The 18,626-nt window shown below is 37.4% G+C and overlaps 1 protein-coding gene across 1 annotated transcript in view; it reads left to right on the forward strand.

Annotated features, from left to right (window-relative positions):
* Window positions 1-848: 848 nt before the first annotated feature.
* The window catches only part of RP1 (RP1 axonemal microtubule associated), a 203,495-nt gene continuing 185,717 nt past the window's right edge, over window positions 849-18,626 (forward strand). The window contains exons 1-3 of the mRNA XM_090137594.1: window positions 849-900; window positions 3,523-3,663; window positions 11,865-11,988. The gene's annotated coding sequence lies outside the window, so the exon portion shown is untranslated. The remainder of the gene's footprint in view (window positions 901-3,522; window positions 3,664-11,864; window positions 11,989-18,626) is intronic.

An 18,626-nucleotide genomic window follows, 5' to 3' on the forward strand; every position in this document is an offset into this window, starting at 1 on the left:
TCCCTACAGTGTTGTGATTCTGTGATTTTAGAGGAAAGCAACTGATATGTGAATACTACACCCTGACAGCAAGAGTGTATTTGAAAGGTATTAAAAATGCTACTTACAGATTTTCTTAGCTTCTGTCATTTTATTATGTGGGTCAGCTAGTAGATACTGCTGTATGTAGTATGTAGCAGAATGCAGAATATCGATGGGGTGACTGATGTACCAGTTGCTAAATGGGACATTGTTGAGGTCTGGAGCTAGTAGGGTGTTGAGAATCATAGAACCGTAGAATCCTTAGAGTTGGATGGGACCTTTCAAGGTGCTTGAAAATAATAAATAGAAAAACTGTGAATGTGTTTCTAATACATGTTGATTCTAATTTAAGGCATTAATAATACTTAAAAAAAAATAGCTTTTGTAAAGCAAAACTTCAAAAGTTCATAATGTTTGAAGGAATCTTAAGTACCTTGTTTAGTTGAAATAGAAATGTTATCTAACATAATGTAATTTCAATGACAGTCTGGCTAAAGGGACTTGTGTCAAATGCTTGTCCAGATACCCATTCACAGGGTGTAATTCCTTTACAGGTTTTGAACCCAATATGTTGTGCCACCATAGTAATCAGTGTGTACGTACTCTGTCCTTTCTCCCGTACGCTCATTAAAGGGAAAACAGTTTCTCTAATTTCTCTATTTCCTATTTATCAAAATAGGAGTTGTCTCTTGGTGTTTGAATTTGACCTGTTGCATCAGTAGATAAATCCACGTAACTCATTTTACTTGTTTTATTCTGCCATTTTTTAAAATTTCAGTTTCTTCTTTTCCTTACATTGTATTATATTGTGTTGATATCCACCTTACTGTTTCATTACTGAAGACAATGGGAGGAGGTCATTCGTTTTCTGGCAACCCGGTATGTTTTCTTCCTTTTTCTTTCCCTTTTGATTACTTTTTTAAATTAAATTTCTATCTTGTTATGATTTTTTCAAAAGATAACTTTTAAGATGTGTGTTTGTGTTTGCTATGTGATAAACCTGTATAAGTGAGGCTGCAAGAGAGATTTCTAGAAACAAATCATGCCAGCATACATCACTGTATGAATCAAGTTGCATTGCAAAGACCACTGCTGCTCTGAGCTTGCATTGGAAGAAGGCTTTAATGAGGTGGTCTGTGCAATTACCTTCCTACAGCTGTTGTGCACAGGCTTTTCTTTGAGAATGGCATCCTACACAAGGGCAGACTGCTCCAGGCTATGCTTCTGCAAGGGCCTGTCCAGTGCTCTGTTTGCCAGACAGTTTCTGAAGATGGAAAAGGTCTTAAAGAACTCCTGCAGTTTCCTCGTGTGAATGCAGGATCCCAGCAGAGATCCGACTTCCATCTAGAATGGTGTATCCAGTTTTGGGACTCTAATATAAGAATGATGTCAGTAAATTGGTGTGTGTTCAGTGGAGGGCCATTAAGGCAGTTTGGGGACCAATTTAACATGACATCCATGGGACAGAGTGCTTGAATGGTGGGCTTTCTGTAGTACAGCACAAATGCATGCTCTCCACCAGAGCACAGGGATTTATGGCCTGGGTGGCTTGCTGAAACCAGTGAGATGTTGTCCTTACCATAGCTGTGGGACCTGTGAAGATGCAGCTCTGTACCTGGGAGATGGCTCAGTGCCATTCACCTCTGCTCATACCACTGGCTGAGTGCTTGGAAGGGCTGCATCCATTACAGGGCTCTAAGATCACTGAGGGATCACTGGGCAAAGCTCTCAGTTATTCAGTCGGATTTCTGGGAGGTCTTATGCAGAGTCAGGAGTTGAACTCGGTGATTCATATATGTCTCTTCCAACTTGGGATATTCTGTGATCTAGGACTTCTGCATAGCTACGACTGGTATAAAAGGCAGAAGTCAGATGTGACGTCAAGCTTGTCTTGCAAATATGGGAGACGAAAATCCACCTCTGGGTGGCACTGCTGATAAACAGCTCGATGTGCTTTCAGGCTCTTTGCTACAGAAGGTTGTCTCATGTTTGTGACTACAGCATTGTGCTTCAATGCTGATAGTCTGGTCAGCAAGGGAAACACAGCCCTAAGTTGCCAGAGTTCAAGGAGTGCTTGCATAATCCTCTCAGACATAGAGTTTGATTTTTGGGTGCTCCTGGGTGGATCCAGGAGTTGGATTCGATAATCCTTGTGGATCCCTTCTAACTGGGGGCGTTCTATGGTTCTGTGAAATCAGTACCCTAAAATCTCGATATTAAAAAGAAGGTTACTTTATTCTTGTGTTTGAAATAGTCTGTTTCTGACCTCTGGATGGGATGCAATGTAGGATGTTGTGGAGAAGATCAGAAACAGTGTGAGAAGAATCCTTTTTCTATTTAAAGATAATTTTTTATGAGCAGAGTCTCCTAACTGTCATCCTTCTTATTTATTTTCACAGTTGATAACAGTTAATTCTGGAACTCATTTTTACATTTTTCATATAGTTTTAATTTACTTTCTGCTGCTCTGAATTATGTATTACAGGGCTGAGAAGTCCAGCAAAGTATACTGAGGAGAAGAAAAAAAACCCTTATAATTTGGCCAGGATATATGCTTCAGTGTTTTGGTTTCAAAATCACTTTCTATTTCAGACAAATATTTCTTTTTTCATATACACACGGAAATATGAATATATTATGTATTGTATTTTAAGCATTGTATTATGCCCTGATTCACAAGAGCATTATTCCATTTTCATATAACTGCAGCAATTTAAATGAAACAATATTCTAAACTGCAGCGTGTCTCAGTAAGGTTCCCAGTAATATGTTACTGCATCTGTCATGTAATTTAAAATGAGTAATATAACACAGTTTTTCATTACATAATTTGATAATTTGCATAGAATTTTGTTCTGGGTACAGGATTTGGATCTGCTCCTAAACTCTCCTGAATCTAGTGTTGGATTTCCACAGTTTCTGAACATTAAGCAAGTTCTGTATTATTGAAACAACAAAACCCTTTACCTGGTATCTAACTTAAGCAAACGAATTGGTGCCACTATTTCAGGGATTACTTTGCCTCTCTGGTGCGTTAATCTCTGCCTTTCTTTTGCCCTGTTTAATACGGCTAACATAGTGATTTCTTGAGAAAATGTTTGCATAATAATATTTGCACAATGTTTTGCATGCTGTCTTTGCTACTGTAGTTGATCTATCTCCCTAAAAGGTAATTTCAGATTCCAAGAGGTGCCAGACTTGTGATACACATAAGCTATTACGTGGGCATTGGAGACATAAAATAAGATCTTAAATACACTTTTTTTTAAAGCTTATTTAAAATGTTTCTACAGTGTTGAACTGTCTTATGAATGAAAATGTTTCTACCGGGGGAAGTTTGCCATACAGAGGATACTACAGAATATCTGTACATACAGTTCAAAGAGACTGAGACTGTGGTAAGGGAGTGGTCAGCCTGTTGCTTAAGTTCTACAGTGTGTTTGCTGTTGCTATAGGTACAATAGAAAAAGGTATTACATTGACATCAGTGTTTGCTTTCAGCTTGGGCCATAGTGACTGAAGCAAACTGTAGCTGGAACACGCTTGAGCTGAAAGAAGCAGCAACCATCACCTGAGCATCGTCTACGTGGCTCTGATTTTTCTTTCACATACTGTTTTAGCCCTTCAAAGGTCTTGGATCAGGTAAAACAGCTTTCATTTTTGTCCTGATGATTCTTTCTATACAGTGATGATATAAAAGAATGAAATCGTCTTTTGATTACACTGCAGCATATTGTATTTGTTTTTAATTTTAGTTTGAGCCAAAATTATTTGTTTGCAGCGTTTTAACAAATATTAAATTTTTGTACTTGTTTACTTGAAATCTTGTCTTTGTGCCAGTATTGTAAACGCTTTCTAGAAAAGTTAATCACATTTCCTTATACATGTGCTTATTGCTAGTTAATTCCTTTTTCTTTTAAAAATATATTTTTTTTTACTAAGAAGCTTACTATCAAGCCTCTGTATTTGGGGAAAAAAATGATTATGAATACATGTTCAAAATAGATCATATTAAGAGATATCACTTTTAAAAGTTATGGTGCATGCTTAGGAGTAGCACAACCTGTTAGAGTATAAAATTATGAAAAATATGCAAATGAGAATGAAGAGCTTGGTATTTCCCTTTGTAACTGTCAGCTGCAGTTCTGCCCACTCTTTGTGCTTTTAATCCAGATGGAAAACTTTATGCTTGTGAAAAATATTTTTTTAAGAGTTGTTACCAACTTCACTGCTTGCACAGTTCAAGTGAAATTGGAAGGATTTAGTTAACAGAGATTTTGATTTTTAAACTCTTGAAAAAGCCCATAAACCACACTGAGATGGAGAAACCAAAACCACTTACTGGTTTACATGACCTGTCTCATAAATTTTCTCCCACTTAGTTAATGAAAAGCACCATTTCTTATATTTATAGTGCTGGCCATGAGCCCAAGCACAGTCATTGTCAACTTTGCTATCCACTGCTCTTGCCTCTTGGCTGAATGTGGGGTATACATTACCAAGCAGTGTTAGTATATGTATTTATATAATATATAAATATTGTATGCTTACTGTACTGTAAGTTCAGGTTCATGGATTTTTCCACTGTGGCAGAATATATGAAGAGCATTCCGTCCAGAGTCTATGAAAAAGGGCACTAGAGTGCTGTTGAATGTCTGAATACATCTTCAATATGTTGCTTGTGACGTTAGAGAGAAAGTGCTCGGCATCTCTTTGTTTCTAAAAACAGATCAAAATGTTCCATTTCTATAGCTCCTAAGCTCTATTTCTGGATGACTGTTACCTGTGGCTATGCAGGTCTTCTAGGAATAAGAGGGACAAAATTAGTTGTGGCTGTTGTGATGGGTGGAGAAAAAGCCATGAAGCTCTTGAGATGCAAGATACTTGGTTCATAAACTTCTCAGTTCGAATACCATGTTTAGCCTGCTGTACTGGCTAGCCTTCATTACCTATCTCCAGTGGTTTGCTGAAGGTGTTCTGTATTAAGCAGCAGCAGTTACATTCTTTCCATAAAAAAAACAAATTATACAGTTCAAACTTTCCAAACGTTCACAGCAAAGCCTATGCATTACCAGTGAAGACAGAATCTTACTGGTCTTGGGCTGTTGAACATGGTTTCTGCCTCAGCACATACAGTTCTAATATGGAGTGGCAAAGTGCAGTGTTGGAATTGAATCTTTTTATCTGTCATACCTTCTGTATCCCACCTTTCTGCCTAAGTGACATAGTATAGAAACAGCTTAAGTTATAAGATAAACTGTAAGGATTAAGGCTGCAATGGATGTTAGCTCATGCAGTCTGGAACCTCTTCAGGCAGTTTCTCTAGTTTTGTTTAATAGCTTCTAAAGTCAGTTCACCTTAAATCTCTGAAGTATCAACTCATGGCTAATAGAGTTATTTCTCAAGATGAAAGACATTTGATTGAAGGATTTGTTGATTTTTTTTATTTTTTTATTTTTTAATAAAAACATTGCAAATTTTAATGTGGCCAAATGTTGCAATGAATTCTCATATACCGGCCTATAAAGTGTAAGGCTGGGAAAATTATAACTTTCCATACATTAAGATGCGTTCAGATCACTCTTTCATGGAGATATTTCTGTATTGTTATTCCCAGTGTTGAAGAGCAAAATGAAAGGACATGCTTGGATGATGTGATCATTGCATTGTCTTTTAGATTCAGTAGATTAAAGTGAAAATCAGCACACAAATATATATATTTACATTGTTTTTGGTAGTCAGGAACCAGACTTGAAGTTAATTTGAAAGTCTGAGAAGCTGATAACTACTCCAGAATAAGCAGTAGTGAATGTATCTTATTGGGATGTAGGATGGCCTGGAGCTGCCTTATTGCGGAAGTGAGCTCGATGCTACGTTGTTTTGAATTGTTCTCAAACTCTGCTTTGCAGACATACAGGGTTGAGTTGGGTCTGAAAGCTGAGCATGTAAACACAGCAAGTTTGTGTTTATTTCTGAAGAAAAAAACAGCAAACTACAGATAGTTCTGAAAATGCCAAACTCTCATGGGGTTCTTTGATGGAGTTCCTTGAGCTAAGACAGGACTGCAGAGTCAGTGGCCAGTTGGATTTAACTTATCAATGTGCTTCTGAGGGAAATATATTCTACTTTTCTTGTTTGTGTCTACAGATAATTGCTAGTGCTAAAGGGAATTACATAGCTATATCAATATTTATAGCACTGACATTAACTTAATTATCCTATGGTAGCATAGCACACAAATGTTGGTTATCTGATACCCAATTTTATTTGCACATTAAAAAATGATTTATTTGTCTAGTTATAACTCTTCTGAATGTTTTAATGAGCTTCTCCCTGTCGATGTGAATGTTCAATATGTTTACTCTTTGTGCCATGGCAATACATGCTTTCTGTTTGTTTGTGTGCTCTCTACTGCCTTGGTATCACTTTTATCAGAAGATCATGTAAAATAAACAGTATCCTTAGAAACTGCAAACTAAACATGGGAATTGTTGCCAATTGAACAATTGCTGCCATATAGTTTGTGATTGCATTTAGCATTTTGAAATATGATAAAGATCACTTGGGAATGACTCTCAAGTCATAGCTGTACAATACTCGGTGATAAAAATTGCCATGTGTGAGATCTTATCTGAATGATGAAACAGCACAGGAAGAGTATTTGTTGTTGTGCAAGGAACCAAGTGTATTGTGCCAAGTGGCACATGAGGAAAATATAGTTATGATACAAACTGTAAGATAGGGCTCTGTTTCCTTGACTTCAAAAGAGTAAGTGGCTGTAGAGCGTCATTCTCTTTCCTTCTAACAAGTACATCTTGTATGGACAGTTCAAAAGGAGATCTCAAACCAAAGCAGACAAAACTTGAGGTAACTTCTGATGGCTTAGAAGAGGTTTTGTAAAACAGAAACTGAAGGTATGCGCTGCATCTTTATCGAAGAAGTGTATTTTAGAGCATAAAGTACTTAATAATTTTGACCTCACAATTCCTTTCTGTTTGTCTGTTCTGTTCTGCAGAACTGTGCTGCTTACACTTCTCCAGTGACTAAATTTAGAGATATATTTCAGGATTTCTTTTCTGGTCCATTTAATGCATCCATTTTTCACTGTACTGGAGAGTAGTAGGTGATCTGTGCCTCACTTCAGTCTCTCTTCAGCTCCGTTGATCTTATTTAGTAGAAAGAAAATATGAAAAAAAAAAAAAAGAATGAAATAGGAATGATGATTAATTGCTGTTTTTCGTTACTACTACAGTTTCTTATTACTAATGTAGGTCAATAGAGTTTTAGGGAAGTAGATTTGAAAGAGGAAAGGACAAAATCAGAAATCGTTGAAATCTTTACCATAGGTTGTCATGGTAAAAAGTATTGACACACTAAGGAAGGAACAGAAATAGCTAAGGTGGAATAAATTTATCAACAGCTGTTGAATTGTTTGGTCTGAAAGCAACCTCAAGCTCAGGATACCACTCACTAATGAGATTTGGTGAGTGTAGTGAACCAGAGAAGGGAGCTATAGAAACAGTGTTTACTTTCTTCCTCTCTAAATTCTACTGCTGACTGTGATCAGACCTTCTGGCTAAGTTGATATTTGCTTGCCCAAGAATTAAGTTCAGGTATTTTTCTTCACAATGATGAAAATCCTGCATTTGCTGTCCTGGTATAGGAGGATCATAATGCACAAAATTGTGACTGTGAAGATCTAACTCAGTCATTGCAATTTTATCATGCTGACTTAAAGCATCCTCTTCTTCCTCCATCTCCAGTTTCCCTGCTGACAGATTATCCAACAGGAATGTTTTATTCTATCCACATACCCAAAGTCTCTGCTGCAGGATTAATGAAGACTATATGTTAAAGCAGGGCTGTCTAATTGATACGTTCTACCACAAATTGTCAGAGATCTTGGAGACACAACAAGGCTGCAGAAGACTTTGAGAGTTGCATTTCAAGAAGCAATACTTCCTGCATAATTTCTGTTCTCTACCAACTTCCTCTGTCTCTTCACCAAAGTGTATTCTGCTGTACTTTGTGGCATCGTTGTTCATTGTCATACGTTTCTTCATTAGGTTTGTAGGTGCTTCAGTGTTGGGCCTCTTCTTTCTAAATGCCACAGAGATATTGGGAATAATGTCTGTGCTTCATCAGGAGCACAAAAATTAATAGAAAACAATCTAATTGAATAAAGAAAAGACAACATAACAAGATAAGTATTTTTTTTTCTGCTACAGTTTCTCTACCTACAACCTGCAGCTGAAAATAAGTCTGCAAAGCAGATTTTCTAGTGATTTACATTTGCCAAGAAGTAAAACTATTCACTCTTTCTAGCTTTTTGAATATGCAGTCCCACTCATCTTAAAAATAGTTCAGCTTTGAGTTTTGTCCTTTTGTTCCTTTGATATCTCTCTTACAAAATTGTTTTCTGCTTATTGTGAGGATGCTTTGGTCCCTTTCTAAAAGAGTGTCTACTGCATTTATTACAGTCTCTTCTGTCAGTGAACATCCTATTCTTATTTAGTGGTCCAGGTCCCCATATTCATTCAACCTGTATTTTCTTCTACTAGAAGAGCTATAGTAGTGTGCTCAACATTTTATTTGCACTTAAAATAGATTTTTATTTCAGATCTCTGAAGGAGGGTGTGAAGATCTTGAGTCAAACAATATACTTTGCTGTTCAAAATCAGGTGCCTAGATTACTTTTATAACTCAAAATTTAGATTAAGAAAAAAAAAAAACTGCAAAGAAAGATAATCTAAAAGGCTCTAGAAATGAAATGTGTTCTCTCATTCTGACCAGCTTAAGTTGCAATTACTTTCTAAATAAGTTTTGTTAGCATCCCCTATATGGGGGATTCCCTAGTGCATTGTAAACTTTTAGCTGAAAGCATTTTACAACTTCTGCATCAATTACAATTTTATACTTTTAGAATACTATTACATGTATTACTTCTGTAACTAGAACATATATTTGTGTTTTTTTCCTCTCTTCAACAATTTTAGTTGTCTGGTTAAGAAACTTCCTCTAGATATTTCTCCTTAGTTTTGTATTTTTGAATGACATTGGCTCTGTTTACCATTTTTGTAGTTTTACTTCCGAATTTTTGAAAATGAGCAAATATTTTTTTTCTTTGTGAAAACTTTTAGGAAATAAATGATGTAGTACTTTATTTACTTTCAAAACTTTAAATTAGTTAGGAAAATTACTTTTGTGATTTTTCTACAGTTAGGTATCCTGGATGTATTGTTATGGATAAACAGAGAGAAAGGTGTGTTTTCAGGAAGTTTGAACAGAATAACAACTAGAAAAGGGACAAAGAATGTTATAATGCCAGAATGGAGAGCTGCTAGATTAGACAACTCCCACTAAGTTTGATAGTAGCTGAAGGTGTTCTGTATTTCACGTGATCTGCCTGACTAAACTTCAGATTTTTAATCTTATTAATCATTTGTGCATTTGCCTCCCTTCAATTTTGACTATGAAAATCCTGTACCAAGCCAGGTTACAGCCTACAAGATAATTGTTTATTCCCACTGAGTATTCTAATAGAAGTTAAACTATTCAGATCATAGAATTCTGAAGGCTGGAAAAGACCCTTAAGATTATCTAGTCCAACAATCAATCCATCACTAACCATGTCCATCAGTGCTACATTTAGATGTTTCTTATAATAATTGAAGTAATAATTTAAGTTGAAAGGGACCCTTAAAGATCATCTGGTCCAGCTACCCTGCAATGAATGGAGACACCTACAGCTACATCAGATTGTTCAGAGCCCTGTCCTGCCTGACCTGGAATGTCTCCAGGAATGGGGTGTCCACTGCCTCTCTGGGCAACCAGTTCCAGTTCCTCGCCTCCCTTATTACATATATATATATATATAAGCCCTTTTCCTTGTATCCGAAATAATTATTCTTGAATGACTTTAGGGATGGTGACTCCACCACTTCCCTGGACAGCTTGTTCCAATGACTACCACTTTTTCTGAGAAGAAAGTTTTTTTAACATCCAACCTGAACCTTCCCTGGTACAAGTTAAAGCCTCTTATCTGAATGAGAAATGCTAGGAGGTAGCAACTTTTGGCGTAGTTCCATGTGTTTAGGTCATTTACAACTATACAGTTATTACCACTTTGGCCCAGATGACTTTAGATAAACTGAAAAGACTTTAGACAAACCATCTCTAGACAAACCAAAATATATTTGGGACTTAGAATGTGACATTAAGCAACTGGCCTCTGTTCTACAGAAAAAAAATAAAGAAATAAGTCTGTGACTGTTTCATTACAAGGAAAAATGTCCAGATGGCTTACTGAGGTTATCAATAGATCACTACAGCAGCAATGGAGAGAGAATCTCTACTCACTCTGCACTTCAGGCAGATCTGACTCTTTGCTTGTTTCTGTTGTCCTGGAACCTTCACCCTGACCCGATGATACATCTGCAGCAGCAAAGGACGAGTAAACGTATTACCTCCCTTCTAAACTGTTGCCTGGACACAGATGAACAAGAGAATGGCTTAAAGCAGAGTGCTCTGCTGTGTTGTTGTGATTACTTCAATACTTTTTGTTTCCTTTCAGTTACTTCCTGGGATAAAATTGTACCAGCTGTCTTGCCAAGAGCTTTTATCTTTTGTAGCCTAAGGGGGTAAAAACCTTGGGAGCGAAGTTTACTCTGCTGTATTTTGTATGAGAGATACATCTTTCTAAATATAAAAGTACAAGGCAAAAAGTACAAGAACAATTCCCAGCACAAGTGAGGCATGAATGTCCTGGAGTCACTCCAGCAGAGGGGTCACTAAGGTGATTAAAGGATTGGAGTATCTAACATACAAGGAGAGGCAGAGAGACAGCTGGGATTGTTTAGCCTTGAGAAAACTCAGGAGGGATGTTGTCACTGCATATAAATAGCTGATGGGATGAAGAAGATTGTTAGACTCTCCTGAGCGTATCTAGTGAAATGGCAAAAGGTAATGGGTACAAATGAAAATGCAGGAAATTCTACTGGAACAGAAGAGAAAATATCTTATTTTTCCTCTGAGAATGATCAAGTAATGGCGGGAGTTTTCCAGAGGCTCCTCCTTGGAGATCTCCAAAAGCTGTCTGGATGTGGGCCAGGGCACCCTGCTCTGGGTGGACAAGAGGATCTCCAGAGATGTTTTCTAATTTAGCTGTTATGTGATTCTAAGCCAAAACCCTAACAAACTATGCCTTGAAAGTCTGTTTATAATGATCTGCAGAGTTGTTCAAGAACCGTGTGGATATGGCACTGAGGGACACAGTTTGTGGTCATGGTGGGGATGGGCTCACAGTTGGACTTGGTAATCTCAGATATCTTTTCCAGCCTTAATGATTCTGTGATTCATTCTCGACCATTGTTCACAAATGTACATACTGACAAAAAATGATGACATGAATAAGATGTAGCTGTGAAGTAAAGGGTATTTCTCTCTGGTAAGAGAAGGGTTATGAAATTCTGGGAAAGAGACATGATCAGGTTTTTGAGTTGAATATCTGATTGCAACTCTATACGTTCCATTTGAAAATGTGCAGGTTGTGTATATGCAGAGTCTGCATGTGTGTGCAGAGTCTATTTATAATGATCTGATATCTGCTTGTTTGAATGTCTCAAGATACACTTGTAATGAATAAATGAATTTTTACTGGACAGAAAATTTAGTCAGATATAAAGGAATTAATTGACACTCCTTATTGAAAATAAGGGCGATATTCTTGTATTGATAAAGTAAATATATATAGAAGAAGTGTGTTCTATCTATATTCATTATGTATAATTTAGAGCATTTGACTGTAGCCTCTAGTTTAATTTTTAATATTTATTTTGGAACAGTGAACTCTTCAAAAATGAAGGACTGTGACCCTTAAAATTCAAGAATTTGCACAGCTTTCATTGAAGTAGAGGAAGATATCTGCACTGGAATCCTGGGAGCTAGAGAGCTGGAATATTTGTAGAGGTTTGTGGGATTTCTGTTAGTAGTATAATATTCACACATAGAATCATATATATATATTTACAACTTTGCAGTATGAACAGTTATCATTTAAACTGTTGGTTTAGTCTGAACGCATCATGATTTTCTTCCTTTTTGCCTGATTCATAAAACAATAATTAATTAAAACCTTGTGAAACAAGTAAATAATTATTTGCTTATAAGAAATATGAAACAAGTAAATAGTTGCTACTTTATTCACGGGCTGTTAAAGAGTAATGCTACCAATTGCTGGTTTTAAGTTTGTATCAGGAAAGTATAGTTATCTTGAAACTCACATTGCTTTATAGATCTAGTCAGAGTAAAAGCTGTATGAAAAATGTTAAAGTCTGCAAGTAAAAACACTGGGAAGTGATTTATCTCAGCAGGGAGGGAGCTAATCTTTTTCCAGATTTTTGTCCGGAAACTGATGGGTTTGTTTCATAGATAAGGCTCTGCTACCAAAGCCAAACTGATATGAGGCATTGCAAAAAACCTATGGGTGGGGGACGGCATTAGTCAGTTGCACATGAGCAACTTTGTCATCAGTTATAAATATCTTACTTGATGAAGTTAAGTGATATGAATGATTTTATATGGCATTTCAGAAATGCCTATTTACAGCAGTTCTGTCAATCTAATACTAAAAAATGAGCAAATACAGAATCCCAAATGACTGTGAAATGAGACTGATCAGATTTACGTGTTTTAAGGTGTGTTTTTGTCAGAGGTTGGGGACTAAGAGCACTGTGAAATAGAATGTATCCCAGAAATATTACAGGCTTTATGCTTTACAAATCAGTTTGCTTCTTAGATTTAACAGAGAGCTGTTGGAAGCACTATGCCAAATTCAGCTGTGGTTACTCAACTGTTTTTTGTAAAGGAACAACGGGAATTGCAACATAAACTAAATTGACTTATTTTACTTATACAGATTTTATATCGAATATTTATTTTCCTTGAAATGAATTTTCTATAGCTTTCTCTTCCTAGTATGGATGTGATCACTCCCTCATGTCACATCTCTCAGGGCTTTGTGGTCTTTTCTGTCCCATGAGGCAGCGTGTTCTGATATAACCCTTTGTGAATAGTTGTGTCATTGGAATTTCTATGTTAGAATACTAATGATGGGACAAAAGCTTAGGAAATATGATGTTACGACTTTATAATAAACATTAGTGCAAAGACTTTCTGCTCTGTACTTGTCCATTGAGCTCACACGAGGATTCTGAACTGAGAAGTTGTTCTTATTGCATGTCTTCTCATTTATTTCTTTGTGGGAGATAATATAATTTGAGTAGAATACACCACCTATAAATAAAGAATGAACTAACTCTTTAATGATTTAGAATTACCATTTTAAAAAATATAAAATGATTTAAACCCTGTGTGATCAAAATATAATATTAGGTAGACTGGATTTCTTCATTAAATTGGTGTTTTGGTTTATAAAGATGTTGGACATAGCTATGATTACTTTAAAGCAAATGTAGTAGCTAAATTTTATTCTTAGGTAGATATTACTGGTTATGCACTGGTTTCATGTCGCCTTGAAATCAATTTACTTTAAGTATCAGGGGAGTCCTTTTTTAATTGAAATATGTTGTCTAATTACTGACATTGTTGCAAAGAGAATAGGATTGAAGCAGTGCTTTGACAGGCACTTTTTAATACAGGAGACATTCTTGTTTGCCAACATAAAGAAGTTAATCTGTCATTCAACAATGCAGTAATTTTTCCTAAGAGTACTTTTAATACTGATTGACATTTGCTTATTTTCTTTTGAGTATCTCTGTTACTATAAGTATGTGCTTTTAAAATCATGTTTGAGTTATTTATGTATTATTGAACTGTATGTAGACTTTAATTGAATGACATGGTTATAATATCATTGGAAAATGCACTTCATCTATTGCTGGAGCAATTTGCCATGAGGCCCCAGGCATTAGGACAGCAGTGTCAATCATCTGGTATGTGGCAGTCTACCAGTTACTCAATTGCTATATTCTAGTTTCTAGTGTTACAAAAACAGAAATGATCATGATGCTGACTGCCTAAAATTCTAAACACAGCTTTTTCCCATTCTTTTCCAATCCTGAGATTTCATCTTTTTTTTCTCATTTTCAGTGAAGCCAGAGCCAAAATAACAAAGGAAGTTAAAAGGAAGCTGAGATCAGATCAAGAGGAAAAAGCTCTGATCGTTTTGAAATATTTTATTTAAACGACTTGCTATGTTTCTTATTGTGATATTTTATTTTTACGATTTCAAAAATATGTCAATTTTCTAAGACAAAAAAATGCCTTCAAAGTAGTAAACTGAAATTTCATTTAAAGAATATAAGAATGTTTGACGGTTGAGCTGGATGATCCTGCAGGTCTTTTCCAACCTTGGTGATTCTGTGATTCTTTTTATTTGTGAGTTTCAGTTTCTGAAAAGCACTGAACGGTGTCTTTCCTTTAAATGGCTTCACTTCAGATAGTTTTCAACTTCAGTTATGTGGCCTGAGGTTATAAACTCTTGGTCCCACTATTAGCTCTTCTTACTTGAATGAGCTTACTTGGCTGAAGCACGCAGTTTGTGTCAGTTTGCAGGTTGATTGTCTGAACTCTGACAGTATTGAGGGAAATATCACCATGACTAAAAACCTGCAGTTAAAAGAATGAGGATTTCAGCTCTAATCCCTTGAAGGTAACCAAGGCAAAAAGCATTTTCAACCTTATTTTCTCTTATCTACACCTGCTGCTACCAGGCAGGGGGTTTTGAAAAGGAATATTTATGAGCTGGTAGTTAATATAGAACATCTTGATTTTGCCCAGACTGATTGCAGGAATGAGTGGCTGCAGTTTCTGAAGCCATTGATCTGCATTTTTCTGGGTGAGCTGTGGTGAAGAGCCAAGAGCCTGCTCCCCTCCTTGGCAGGACAGGTGGAGGAAATAGGATGAGAAAACTTGTGGTTTGAGGTTAAAAACAACAAAGCTGCATGCTGATTATTGTTTTGGGCTAAGCTCTCCTGACTTGTGGAAAACTAATTTAATTCATTGCCAGCTAAAATAGATTTGAGTAGCGATAAACACACTAAAACAACAGCTGTGAGTCCACAACGGCTCCTCTGTGCCTCTCTTTCCACCTTGTACCTTCCCCCCACTCCAGTATGGGCGTGTGTCCATGTGCTGCAGCACCACAGAAGATTCTGTTCCAGCACGGGGTGCGCTGTGAGTTGCTGGACATCCGCTTGGCATTCTGTGGCACCACCTCCTCCTTCTCTGTCCTTGGTGCTCACAGTGCTGTCTCTGTCTTTGCTTGCCTGTCCTTCTTCACCTGTCCAGCATTTTTTCCTTTTTTTCTAATATGTTATCCCAGAGGCACCACAGGCATGGCTCCTGGGACAACTGGAGCCAGTGGAAGCACTTCCCTCTGCCCTGAGGCAAACCCCCAGCCTCTCCTCACAGAAGCCACCCCTGTAGCACTCCCCTGCCAAGACTTTGTCACTGATACCTGATGCGTGAGCTCACCTGTCATCACTATTAAAGAGAGCACTCAGTAAAGGGACTATATCTTTGTCATACGCCATAAAATATAGCATTGTCTAAACTACTGGAAATGAAGTAGCAAACCTTAGAATTTGGCAGCATATAAATGAACGTTATTAGAGAGTGAAACAGCTTTTATTTAGCTTTTCTGAATATATATGTATAAACAATTTGGTGCCTTTAAAAGATAGCCTTTAATATTAATTATTAAGCATGCTTTAATTTGTCTTCAGAAGACTACTTGTGAATCCTCATTATCTATTGCATGATCTCATTCTCCAACTTTAAGATATTAAGGGGTATATCTTACATATTTCTGTGCATATAATGAGGGCGGGAGCCTATGGACTACAGGATGAAGTTGAATTATTGAAGATAGAAGATAAATCAAAGTGAATCAGTTCAACAGAACTCTTTTGTATGTAGAATTAAGAAAATTCACAACTGCAGTAGGAAAGAGTGGCTAATGGTGGTGAAATTTCAAAAAGAATGTTAGGAAATAAGAGTCAAAGGGCACTGATAGAAGAAATAAAATAAATTGGACTACCTATATAAAGAGTCTATGAATGATTTAAAATTAAACAGTGACTCCACTTGAAAAGTGGAGGAGAAAAAACTCTTTTTCTTCTGAGGAGATATTCAAAATTTCTGACTCAATCTTCAAACTTTATAAATACTGATCTAAAAATAGGATGACTTGGCAGACCCCTAATTTTCAGAAAGCATACACTAAGTAAGAGGAAAGAAAACCTGTGATCTGACTAGCATACAATTCATAGCTGGAGGTATTTCTGATTGCCGCATGTAACATGCGGTTCTATATTTGTGTAGGCATTTATACTAAATGTGTACTTGTTCTTCTGTGTAAAGAAGGAATTATGCATGTATTTAATTAACTGAATAAACTGATAGTATACTTAAGAGCATGTTGATTTTCTTTATCAAAATTTTGTAATTTTGCAACAGGATCTAAATTTAGTTATTGTTAGGATGTGCAGAGCACATAAATATGATTCTGTTTCTCAGTGAGTACATTAATCTCGTTCAAGGTGCATTAATTTAAGGAATCACTTTTTTCACTTTTAGATTTCAGCATCTAGGAGGTGGTGTTGCTCTGCCAGAGGCAGGAAGGCCCTGCAGAGGGATCAGGGTAGGCTGGATTGGTGGACTGAGGCTAATTGTATGAGATTCAGTGAGACCAAGTGCCGGGTCCTGCATTTTAATCACAAGAACACCATGCGATGCTACATACAGGCCTGGGGCAAAGTGGCTGGAAAGCTGCGCAGAGGAAAAGGGTCTGGGAGTGTTTGTTGACAGCCTGCTAAACATGAGCCAGCAGTGTGCCCAGGTGGCCAAGAAGGCCAATGGCATTCTGTCTGGTATCAGAAATTGTGCAGCCAGCAGGAGCAAGGAAGTGATTGTCCTTCCGTAACTGAACTGGTGAGGCTGCACCTTGAGTACTCTGCTCAGTTTTGGTTCCCTCACTAGAAGAAAGACATTGAGGTCCTGGAGTGTGTCCAGAGAAGGGCAACGAAGCAGTGAAGGATCTCAAGTACAAGTCTTGTGGGGAGTGGCTGAGGGAGCTGGTATTTGTTCAGTCTGGAGAAGAGGAGGCTCTTCATTATCGTTCTCTACAATTCCCTGAAAGGAAATTGTAGTGAGGCATGGGTCAGCCTCTTCTGCCAGATAACAGCAATAGGATGAGAGGGAGCAGCGTTAAATTGTGCCAAGGGTGGTTCATGTTGGATATGAGGAAGAATTTCTTCTCAGAAAGGCTGGTGAGGCATTGGAACAGGCTGCCCATAGGAGTTGTGGAGTCTCAGTCCCTGGAGGTGGTCAAGAAATGTGAACATGTGGCATTGAGGGACATGGTTATTGGGCATGGATGACGGGTTGACAGTTGGACTAGATAATCTTAGAGGTCTATTCCAGCTTTCCTGTTCTACTGTGCGCGTACGTGTGCAGCATTGGGTATGGCTTTTGTCTAGCCTGTCAGGTTGCCAAGCTGATAAAAATGGTTCTCACAGAAGACAACCAGTTTTGAATTGGCTTCTTTTGTATAATACAAACATACTGCTATTATTTAGTACTGTCTCCTCCTTGCCTCTGTGACTCTGTGTTTGGTGTACTGATGGACAGTCAGCTGAATATGAGCTGGCATTGTGCCAAAATGGCCAAAAGGCCAATGGAATCCTGGCTTGTATCAGGAATGGTGAGGTGAGCACGACTATGGAAGTAATCCTGTCCCTGTACTCGGCATTGGTGAAGCTCTGCCTTGAGTACTGTGTTCAGTTTTGAGCACCTCAGTACAGAAAGGACATTGAGGGGCTGGAGCAGGTCCAAAGAAGGGGGCAGCAAGGCTGGTGAAGGGCTTGGAGAATATGTTCTACGAGGAGTGACTGAAGGAACTGGGGCTGTTTAGTCTGGGGAAGAGGAAGCTGAGGGGAGACCTTATTGCTCTCTTCAAATACCTGAAAGGTGATTGCAGTGAGAGCAGGGTTGGGCTCTTCTCACTGGTGACAGGTGAAAGGATGAGGGGAAATGGCCTCATTGCACCAGGGGAGGTTTAGTTTGGATGTCAGGAAAAACTTCTCTACAGAAAGGGTTGTGAAGCACTGGAATAGGCTCCCCAGGGAGGTGGCTGAGTCACCATCCCTGGATGTGTTTAAAAACTATTTGGATGTGATGCTCAGGGACATGATTCAGAGGAGGGTTGTTAGGGTAGTTTGGTTAGGTTGTGGTTGGACTCGATGATCTTTTAAGGTCTTTTCCAACCTGAACTATTCTACGATTCTATGACTATTTTAAGTTATGTTTTCTTAAGTATATTTTTTTCACTGCAAATAACGACAAAATTATGTACAGCAGTATAAATAAATTCTGGTATGTTAAAAATTATCTGACAATATAAAATATTTGAAAAAAAAAGTCCATGAAAATTTATAATTTGAGAACATCAAAGGCAATAAAAAGAAAGATATACATCTAAACGAAATGAAAATTTGCTTTTTAGACCTGAAATGAAGCCACATAAAACTAATTTTTCCTGCTGTCTTTCTGAAAGGAGATAAATGTTATGGATTAGTATCCGG

The sequence above is a fragment of the Phasianus colchicus genome, chromosome 3 (assembly GCF_987193195.1).
Source record: "Phasianus colchicus chromosome 3, bPhaCol1.hap1.1, whole genome shotgun sequence".
Classification (NCBI taxonomy): domain Eukaryota; kingdom Metazoa; phylum Chordata; class Aves; order Galliformes; family Phasianidae; genus Phasianus; species Phasianus colchicus.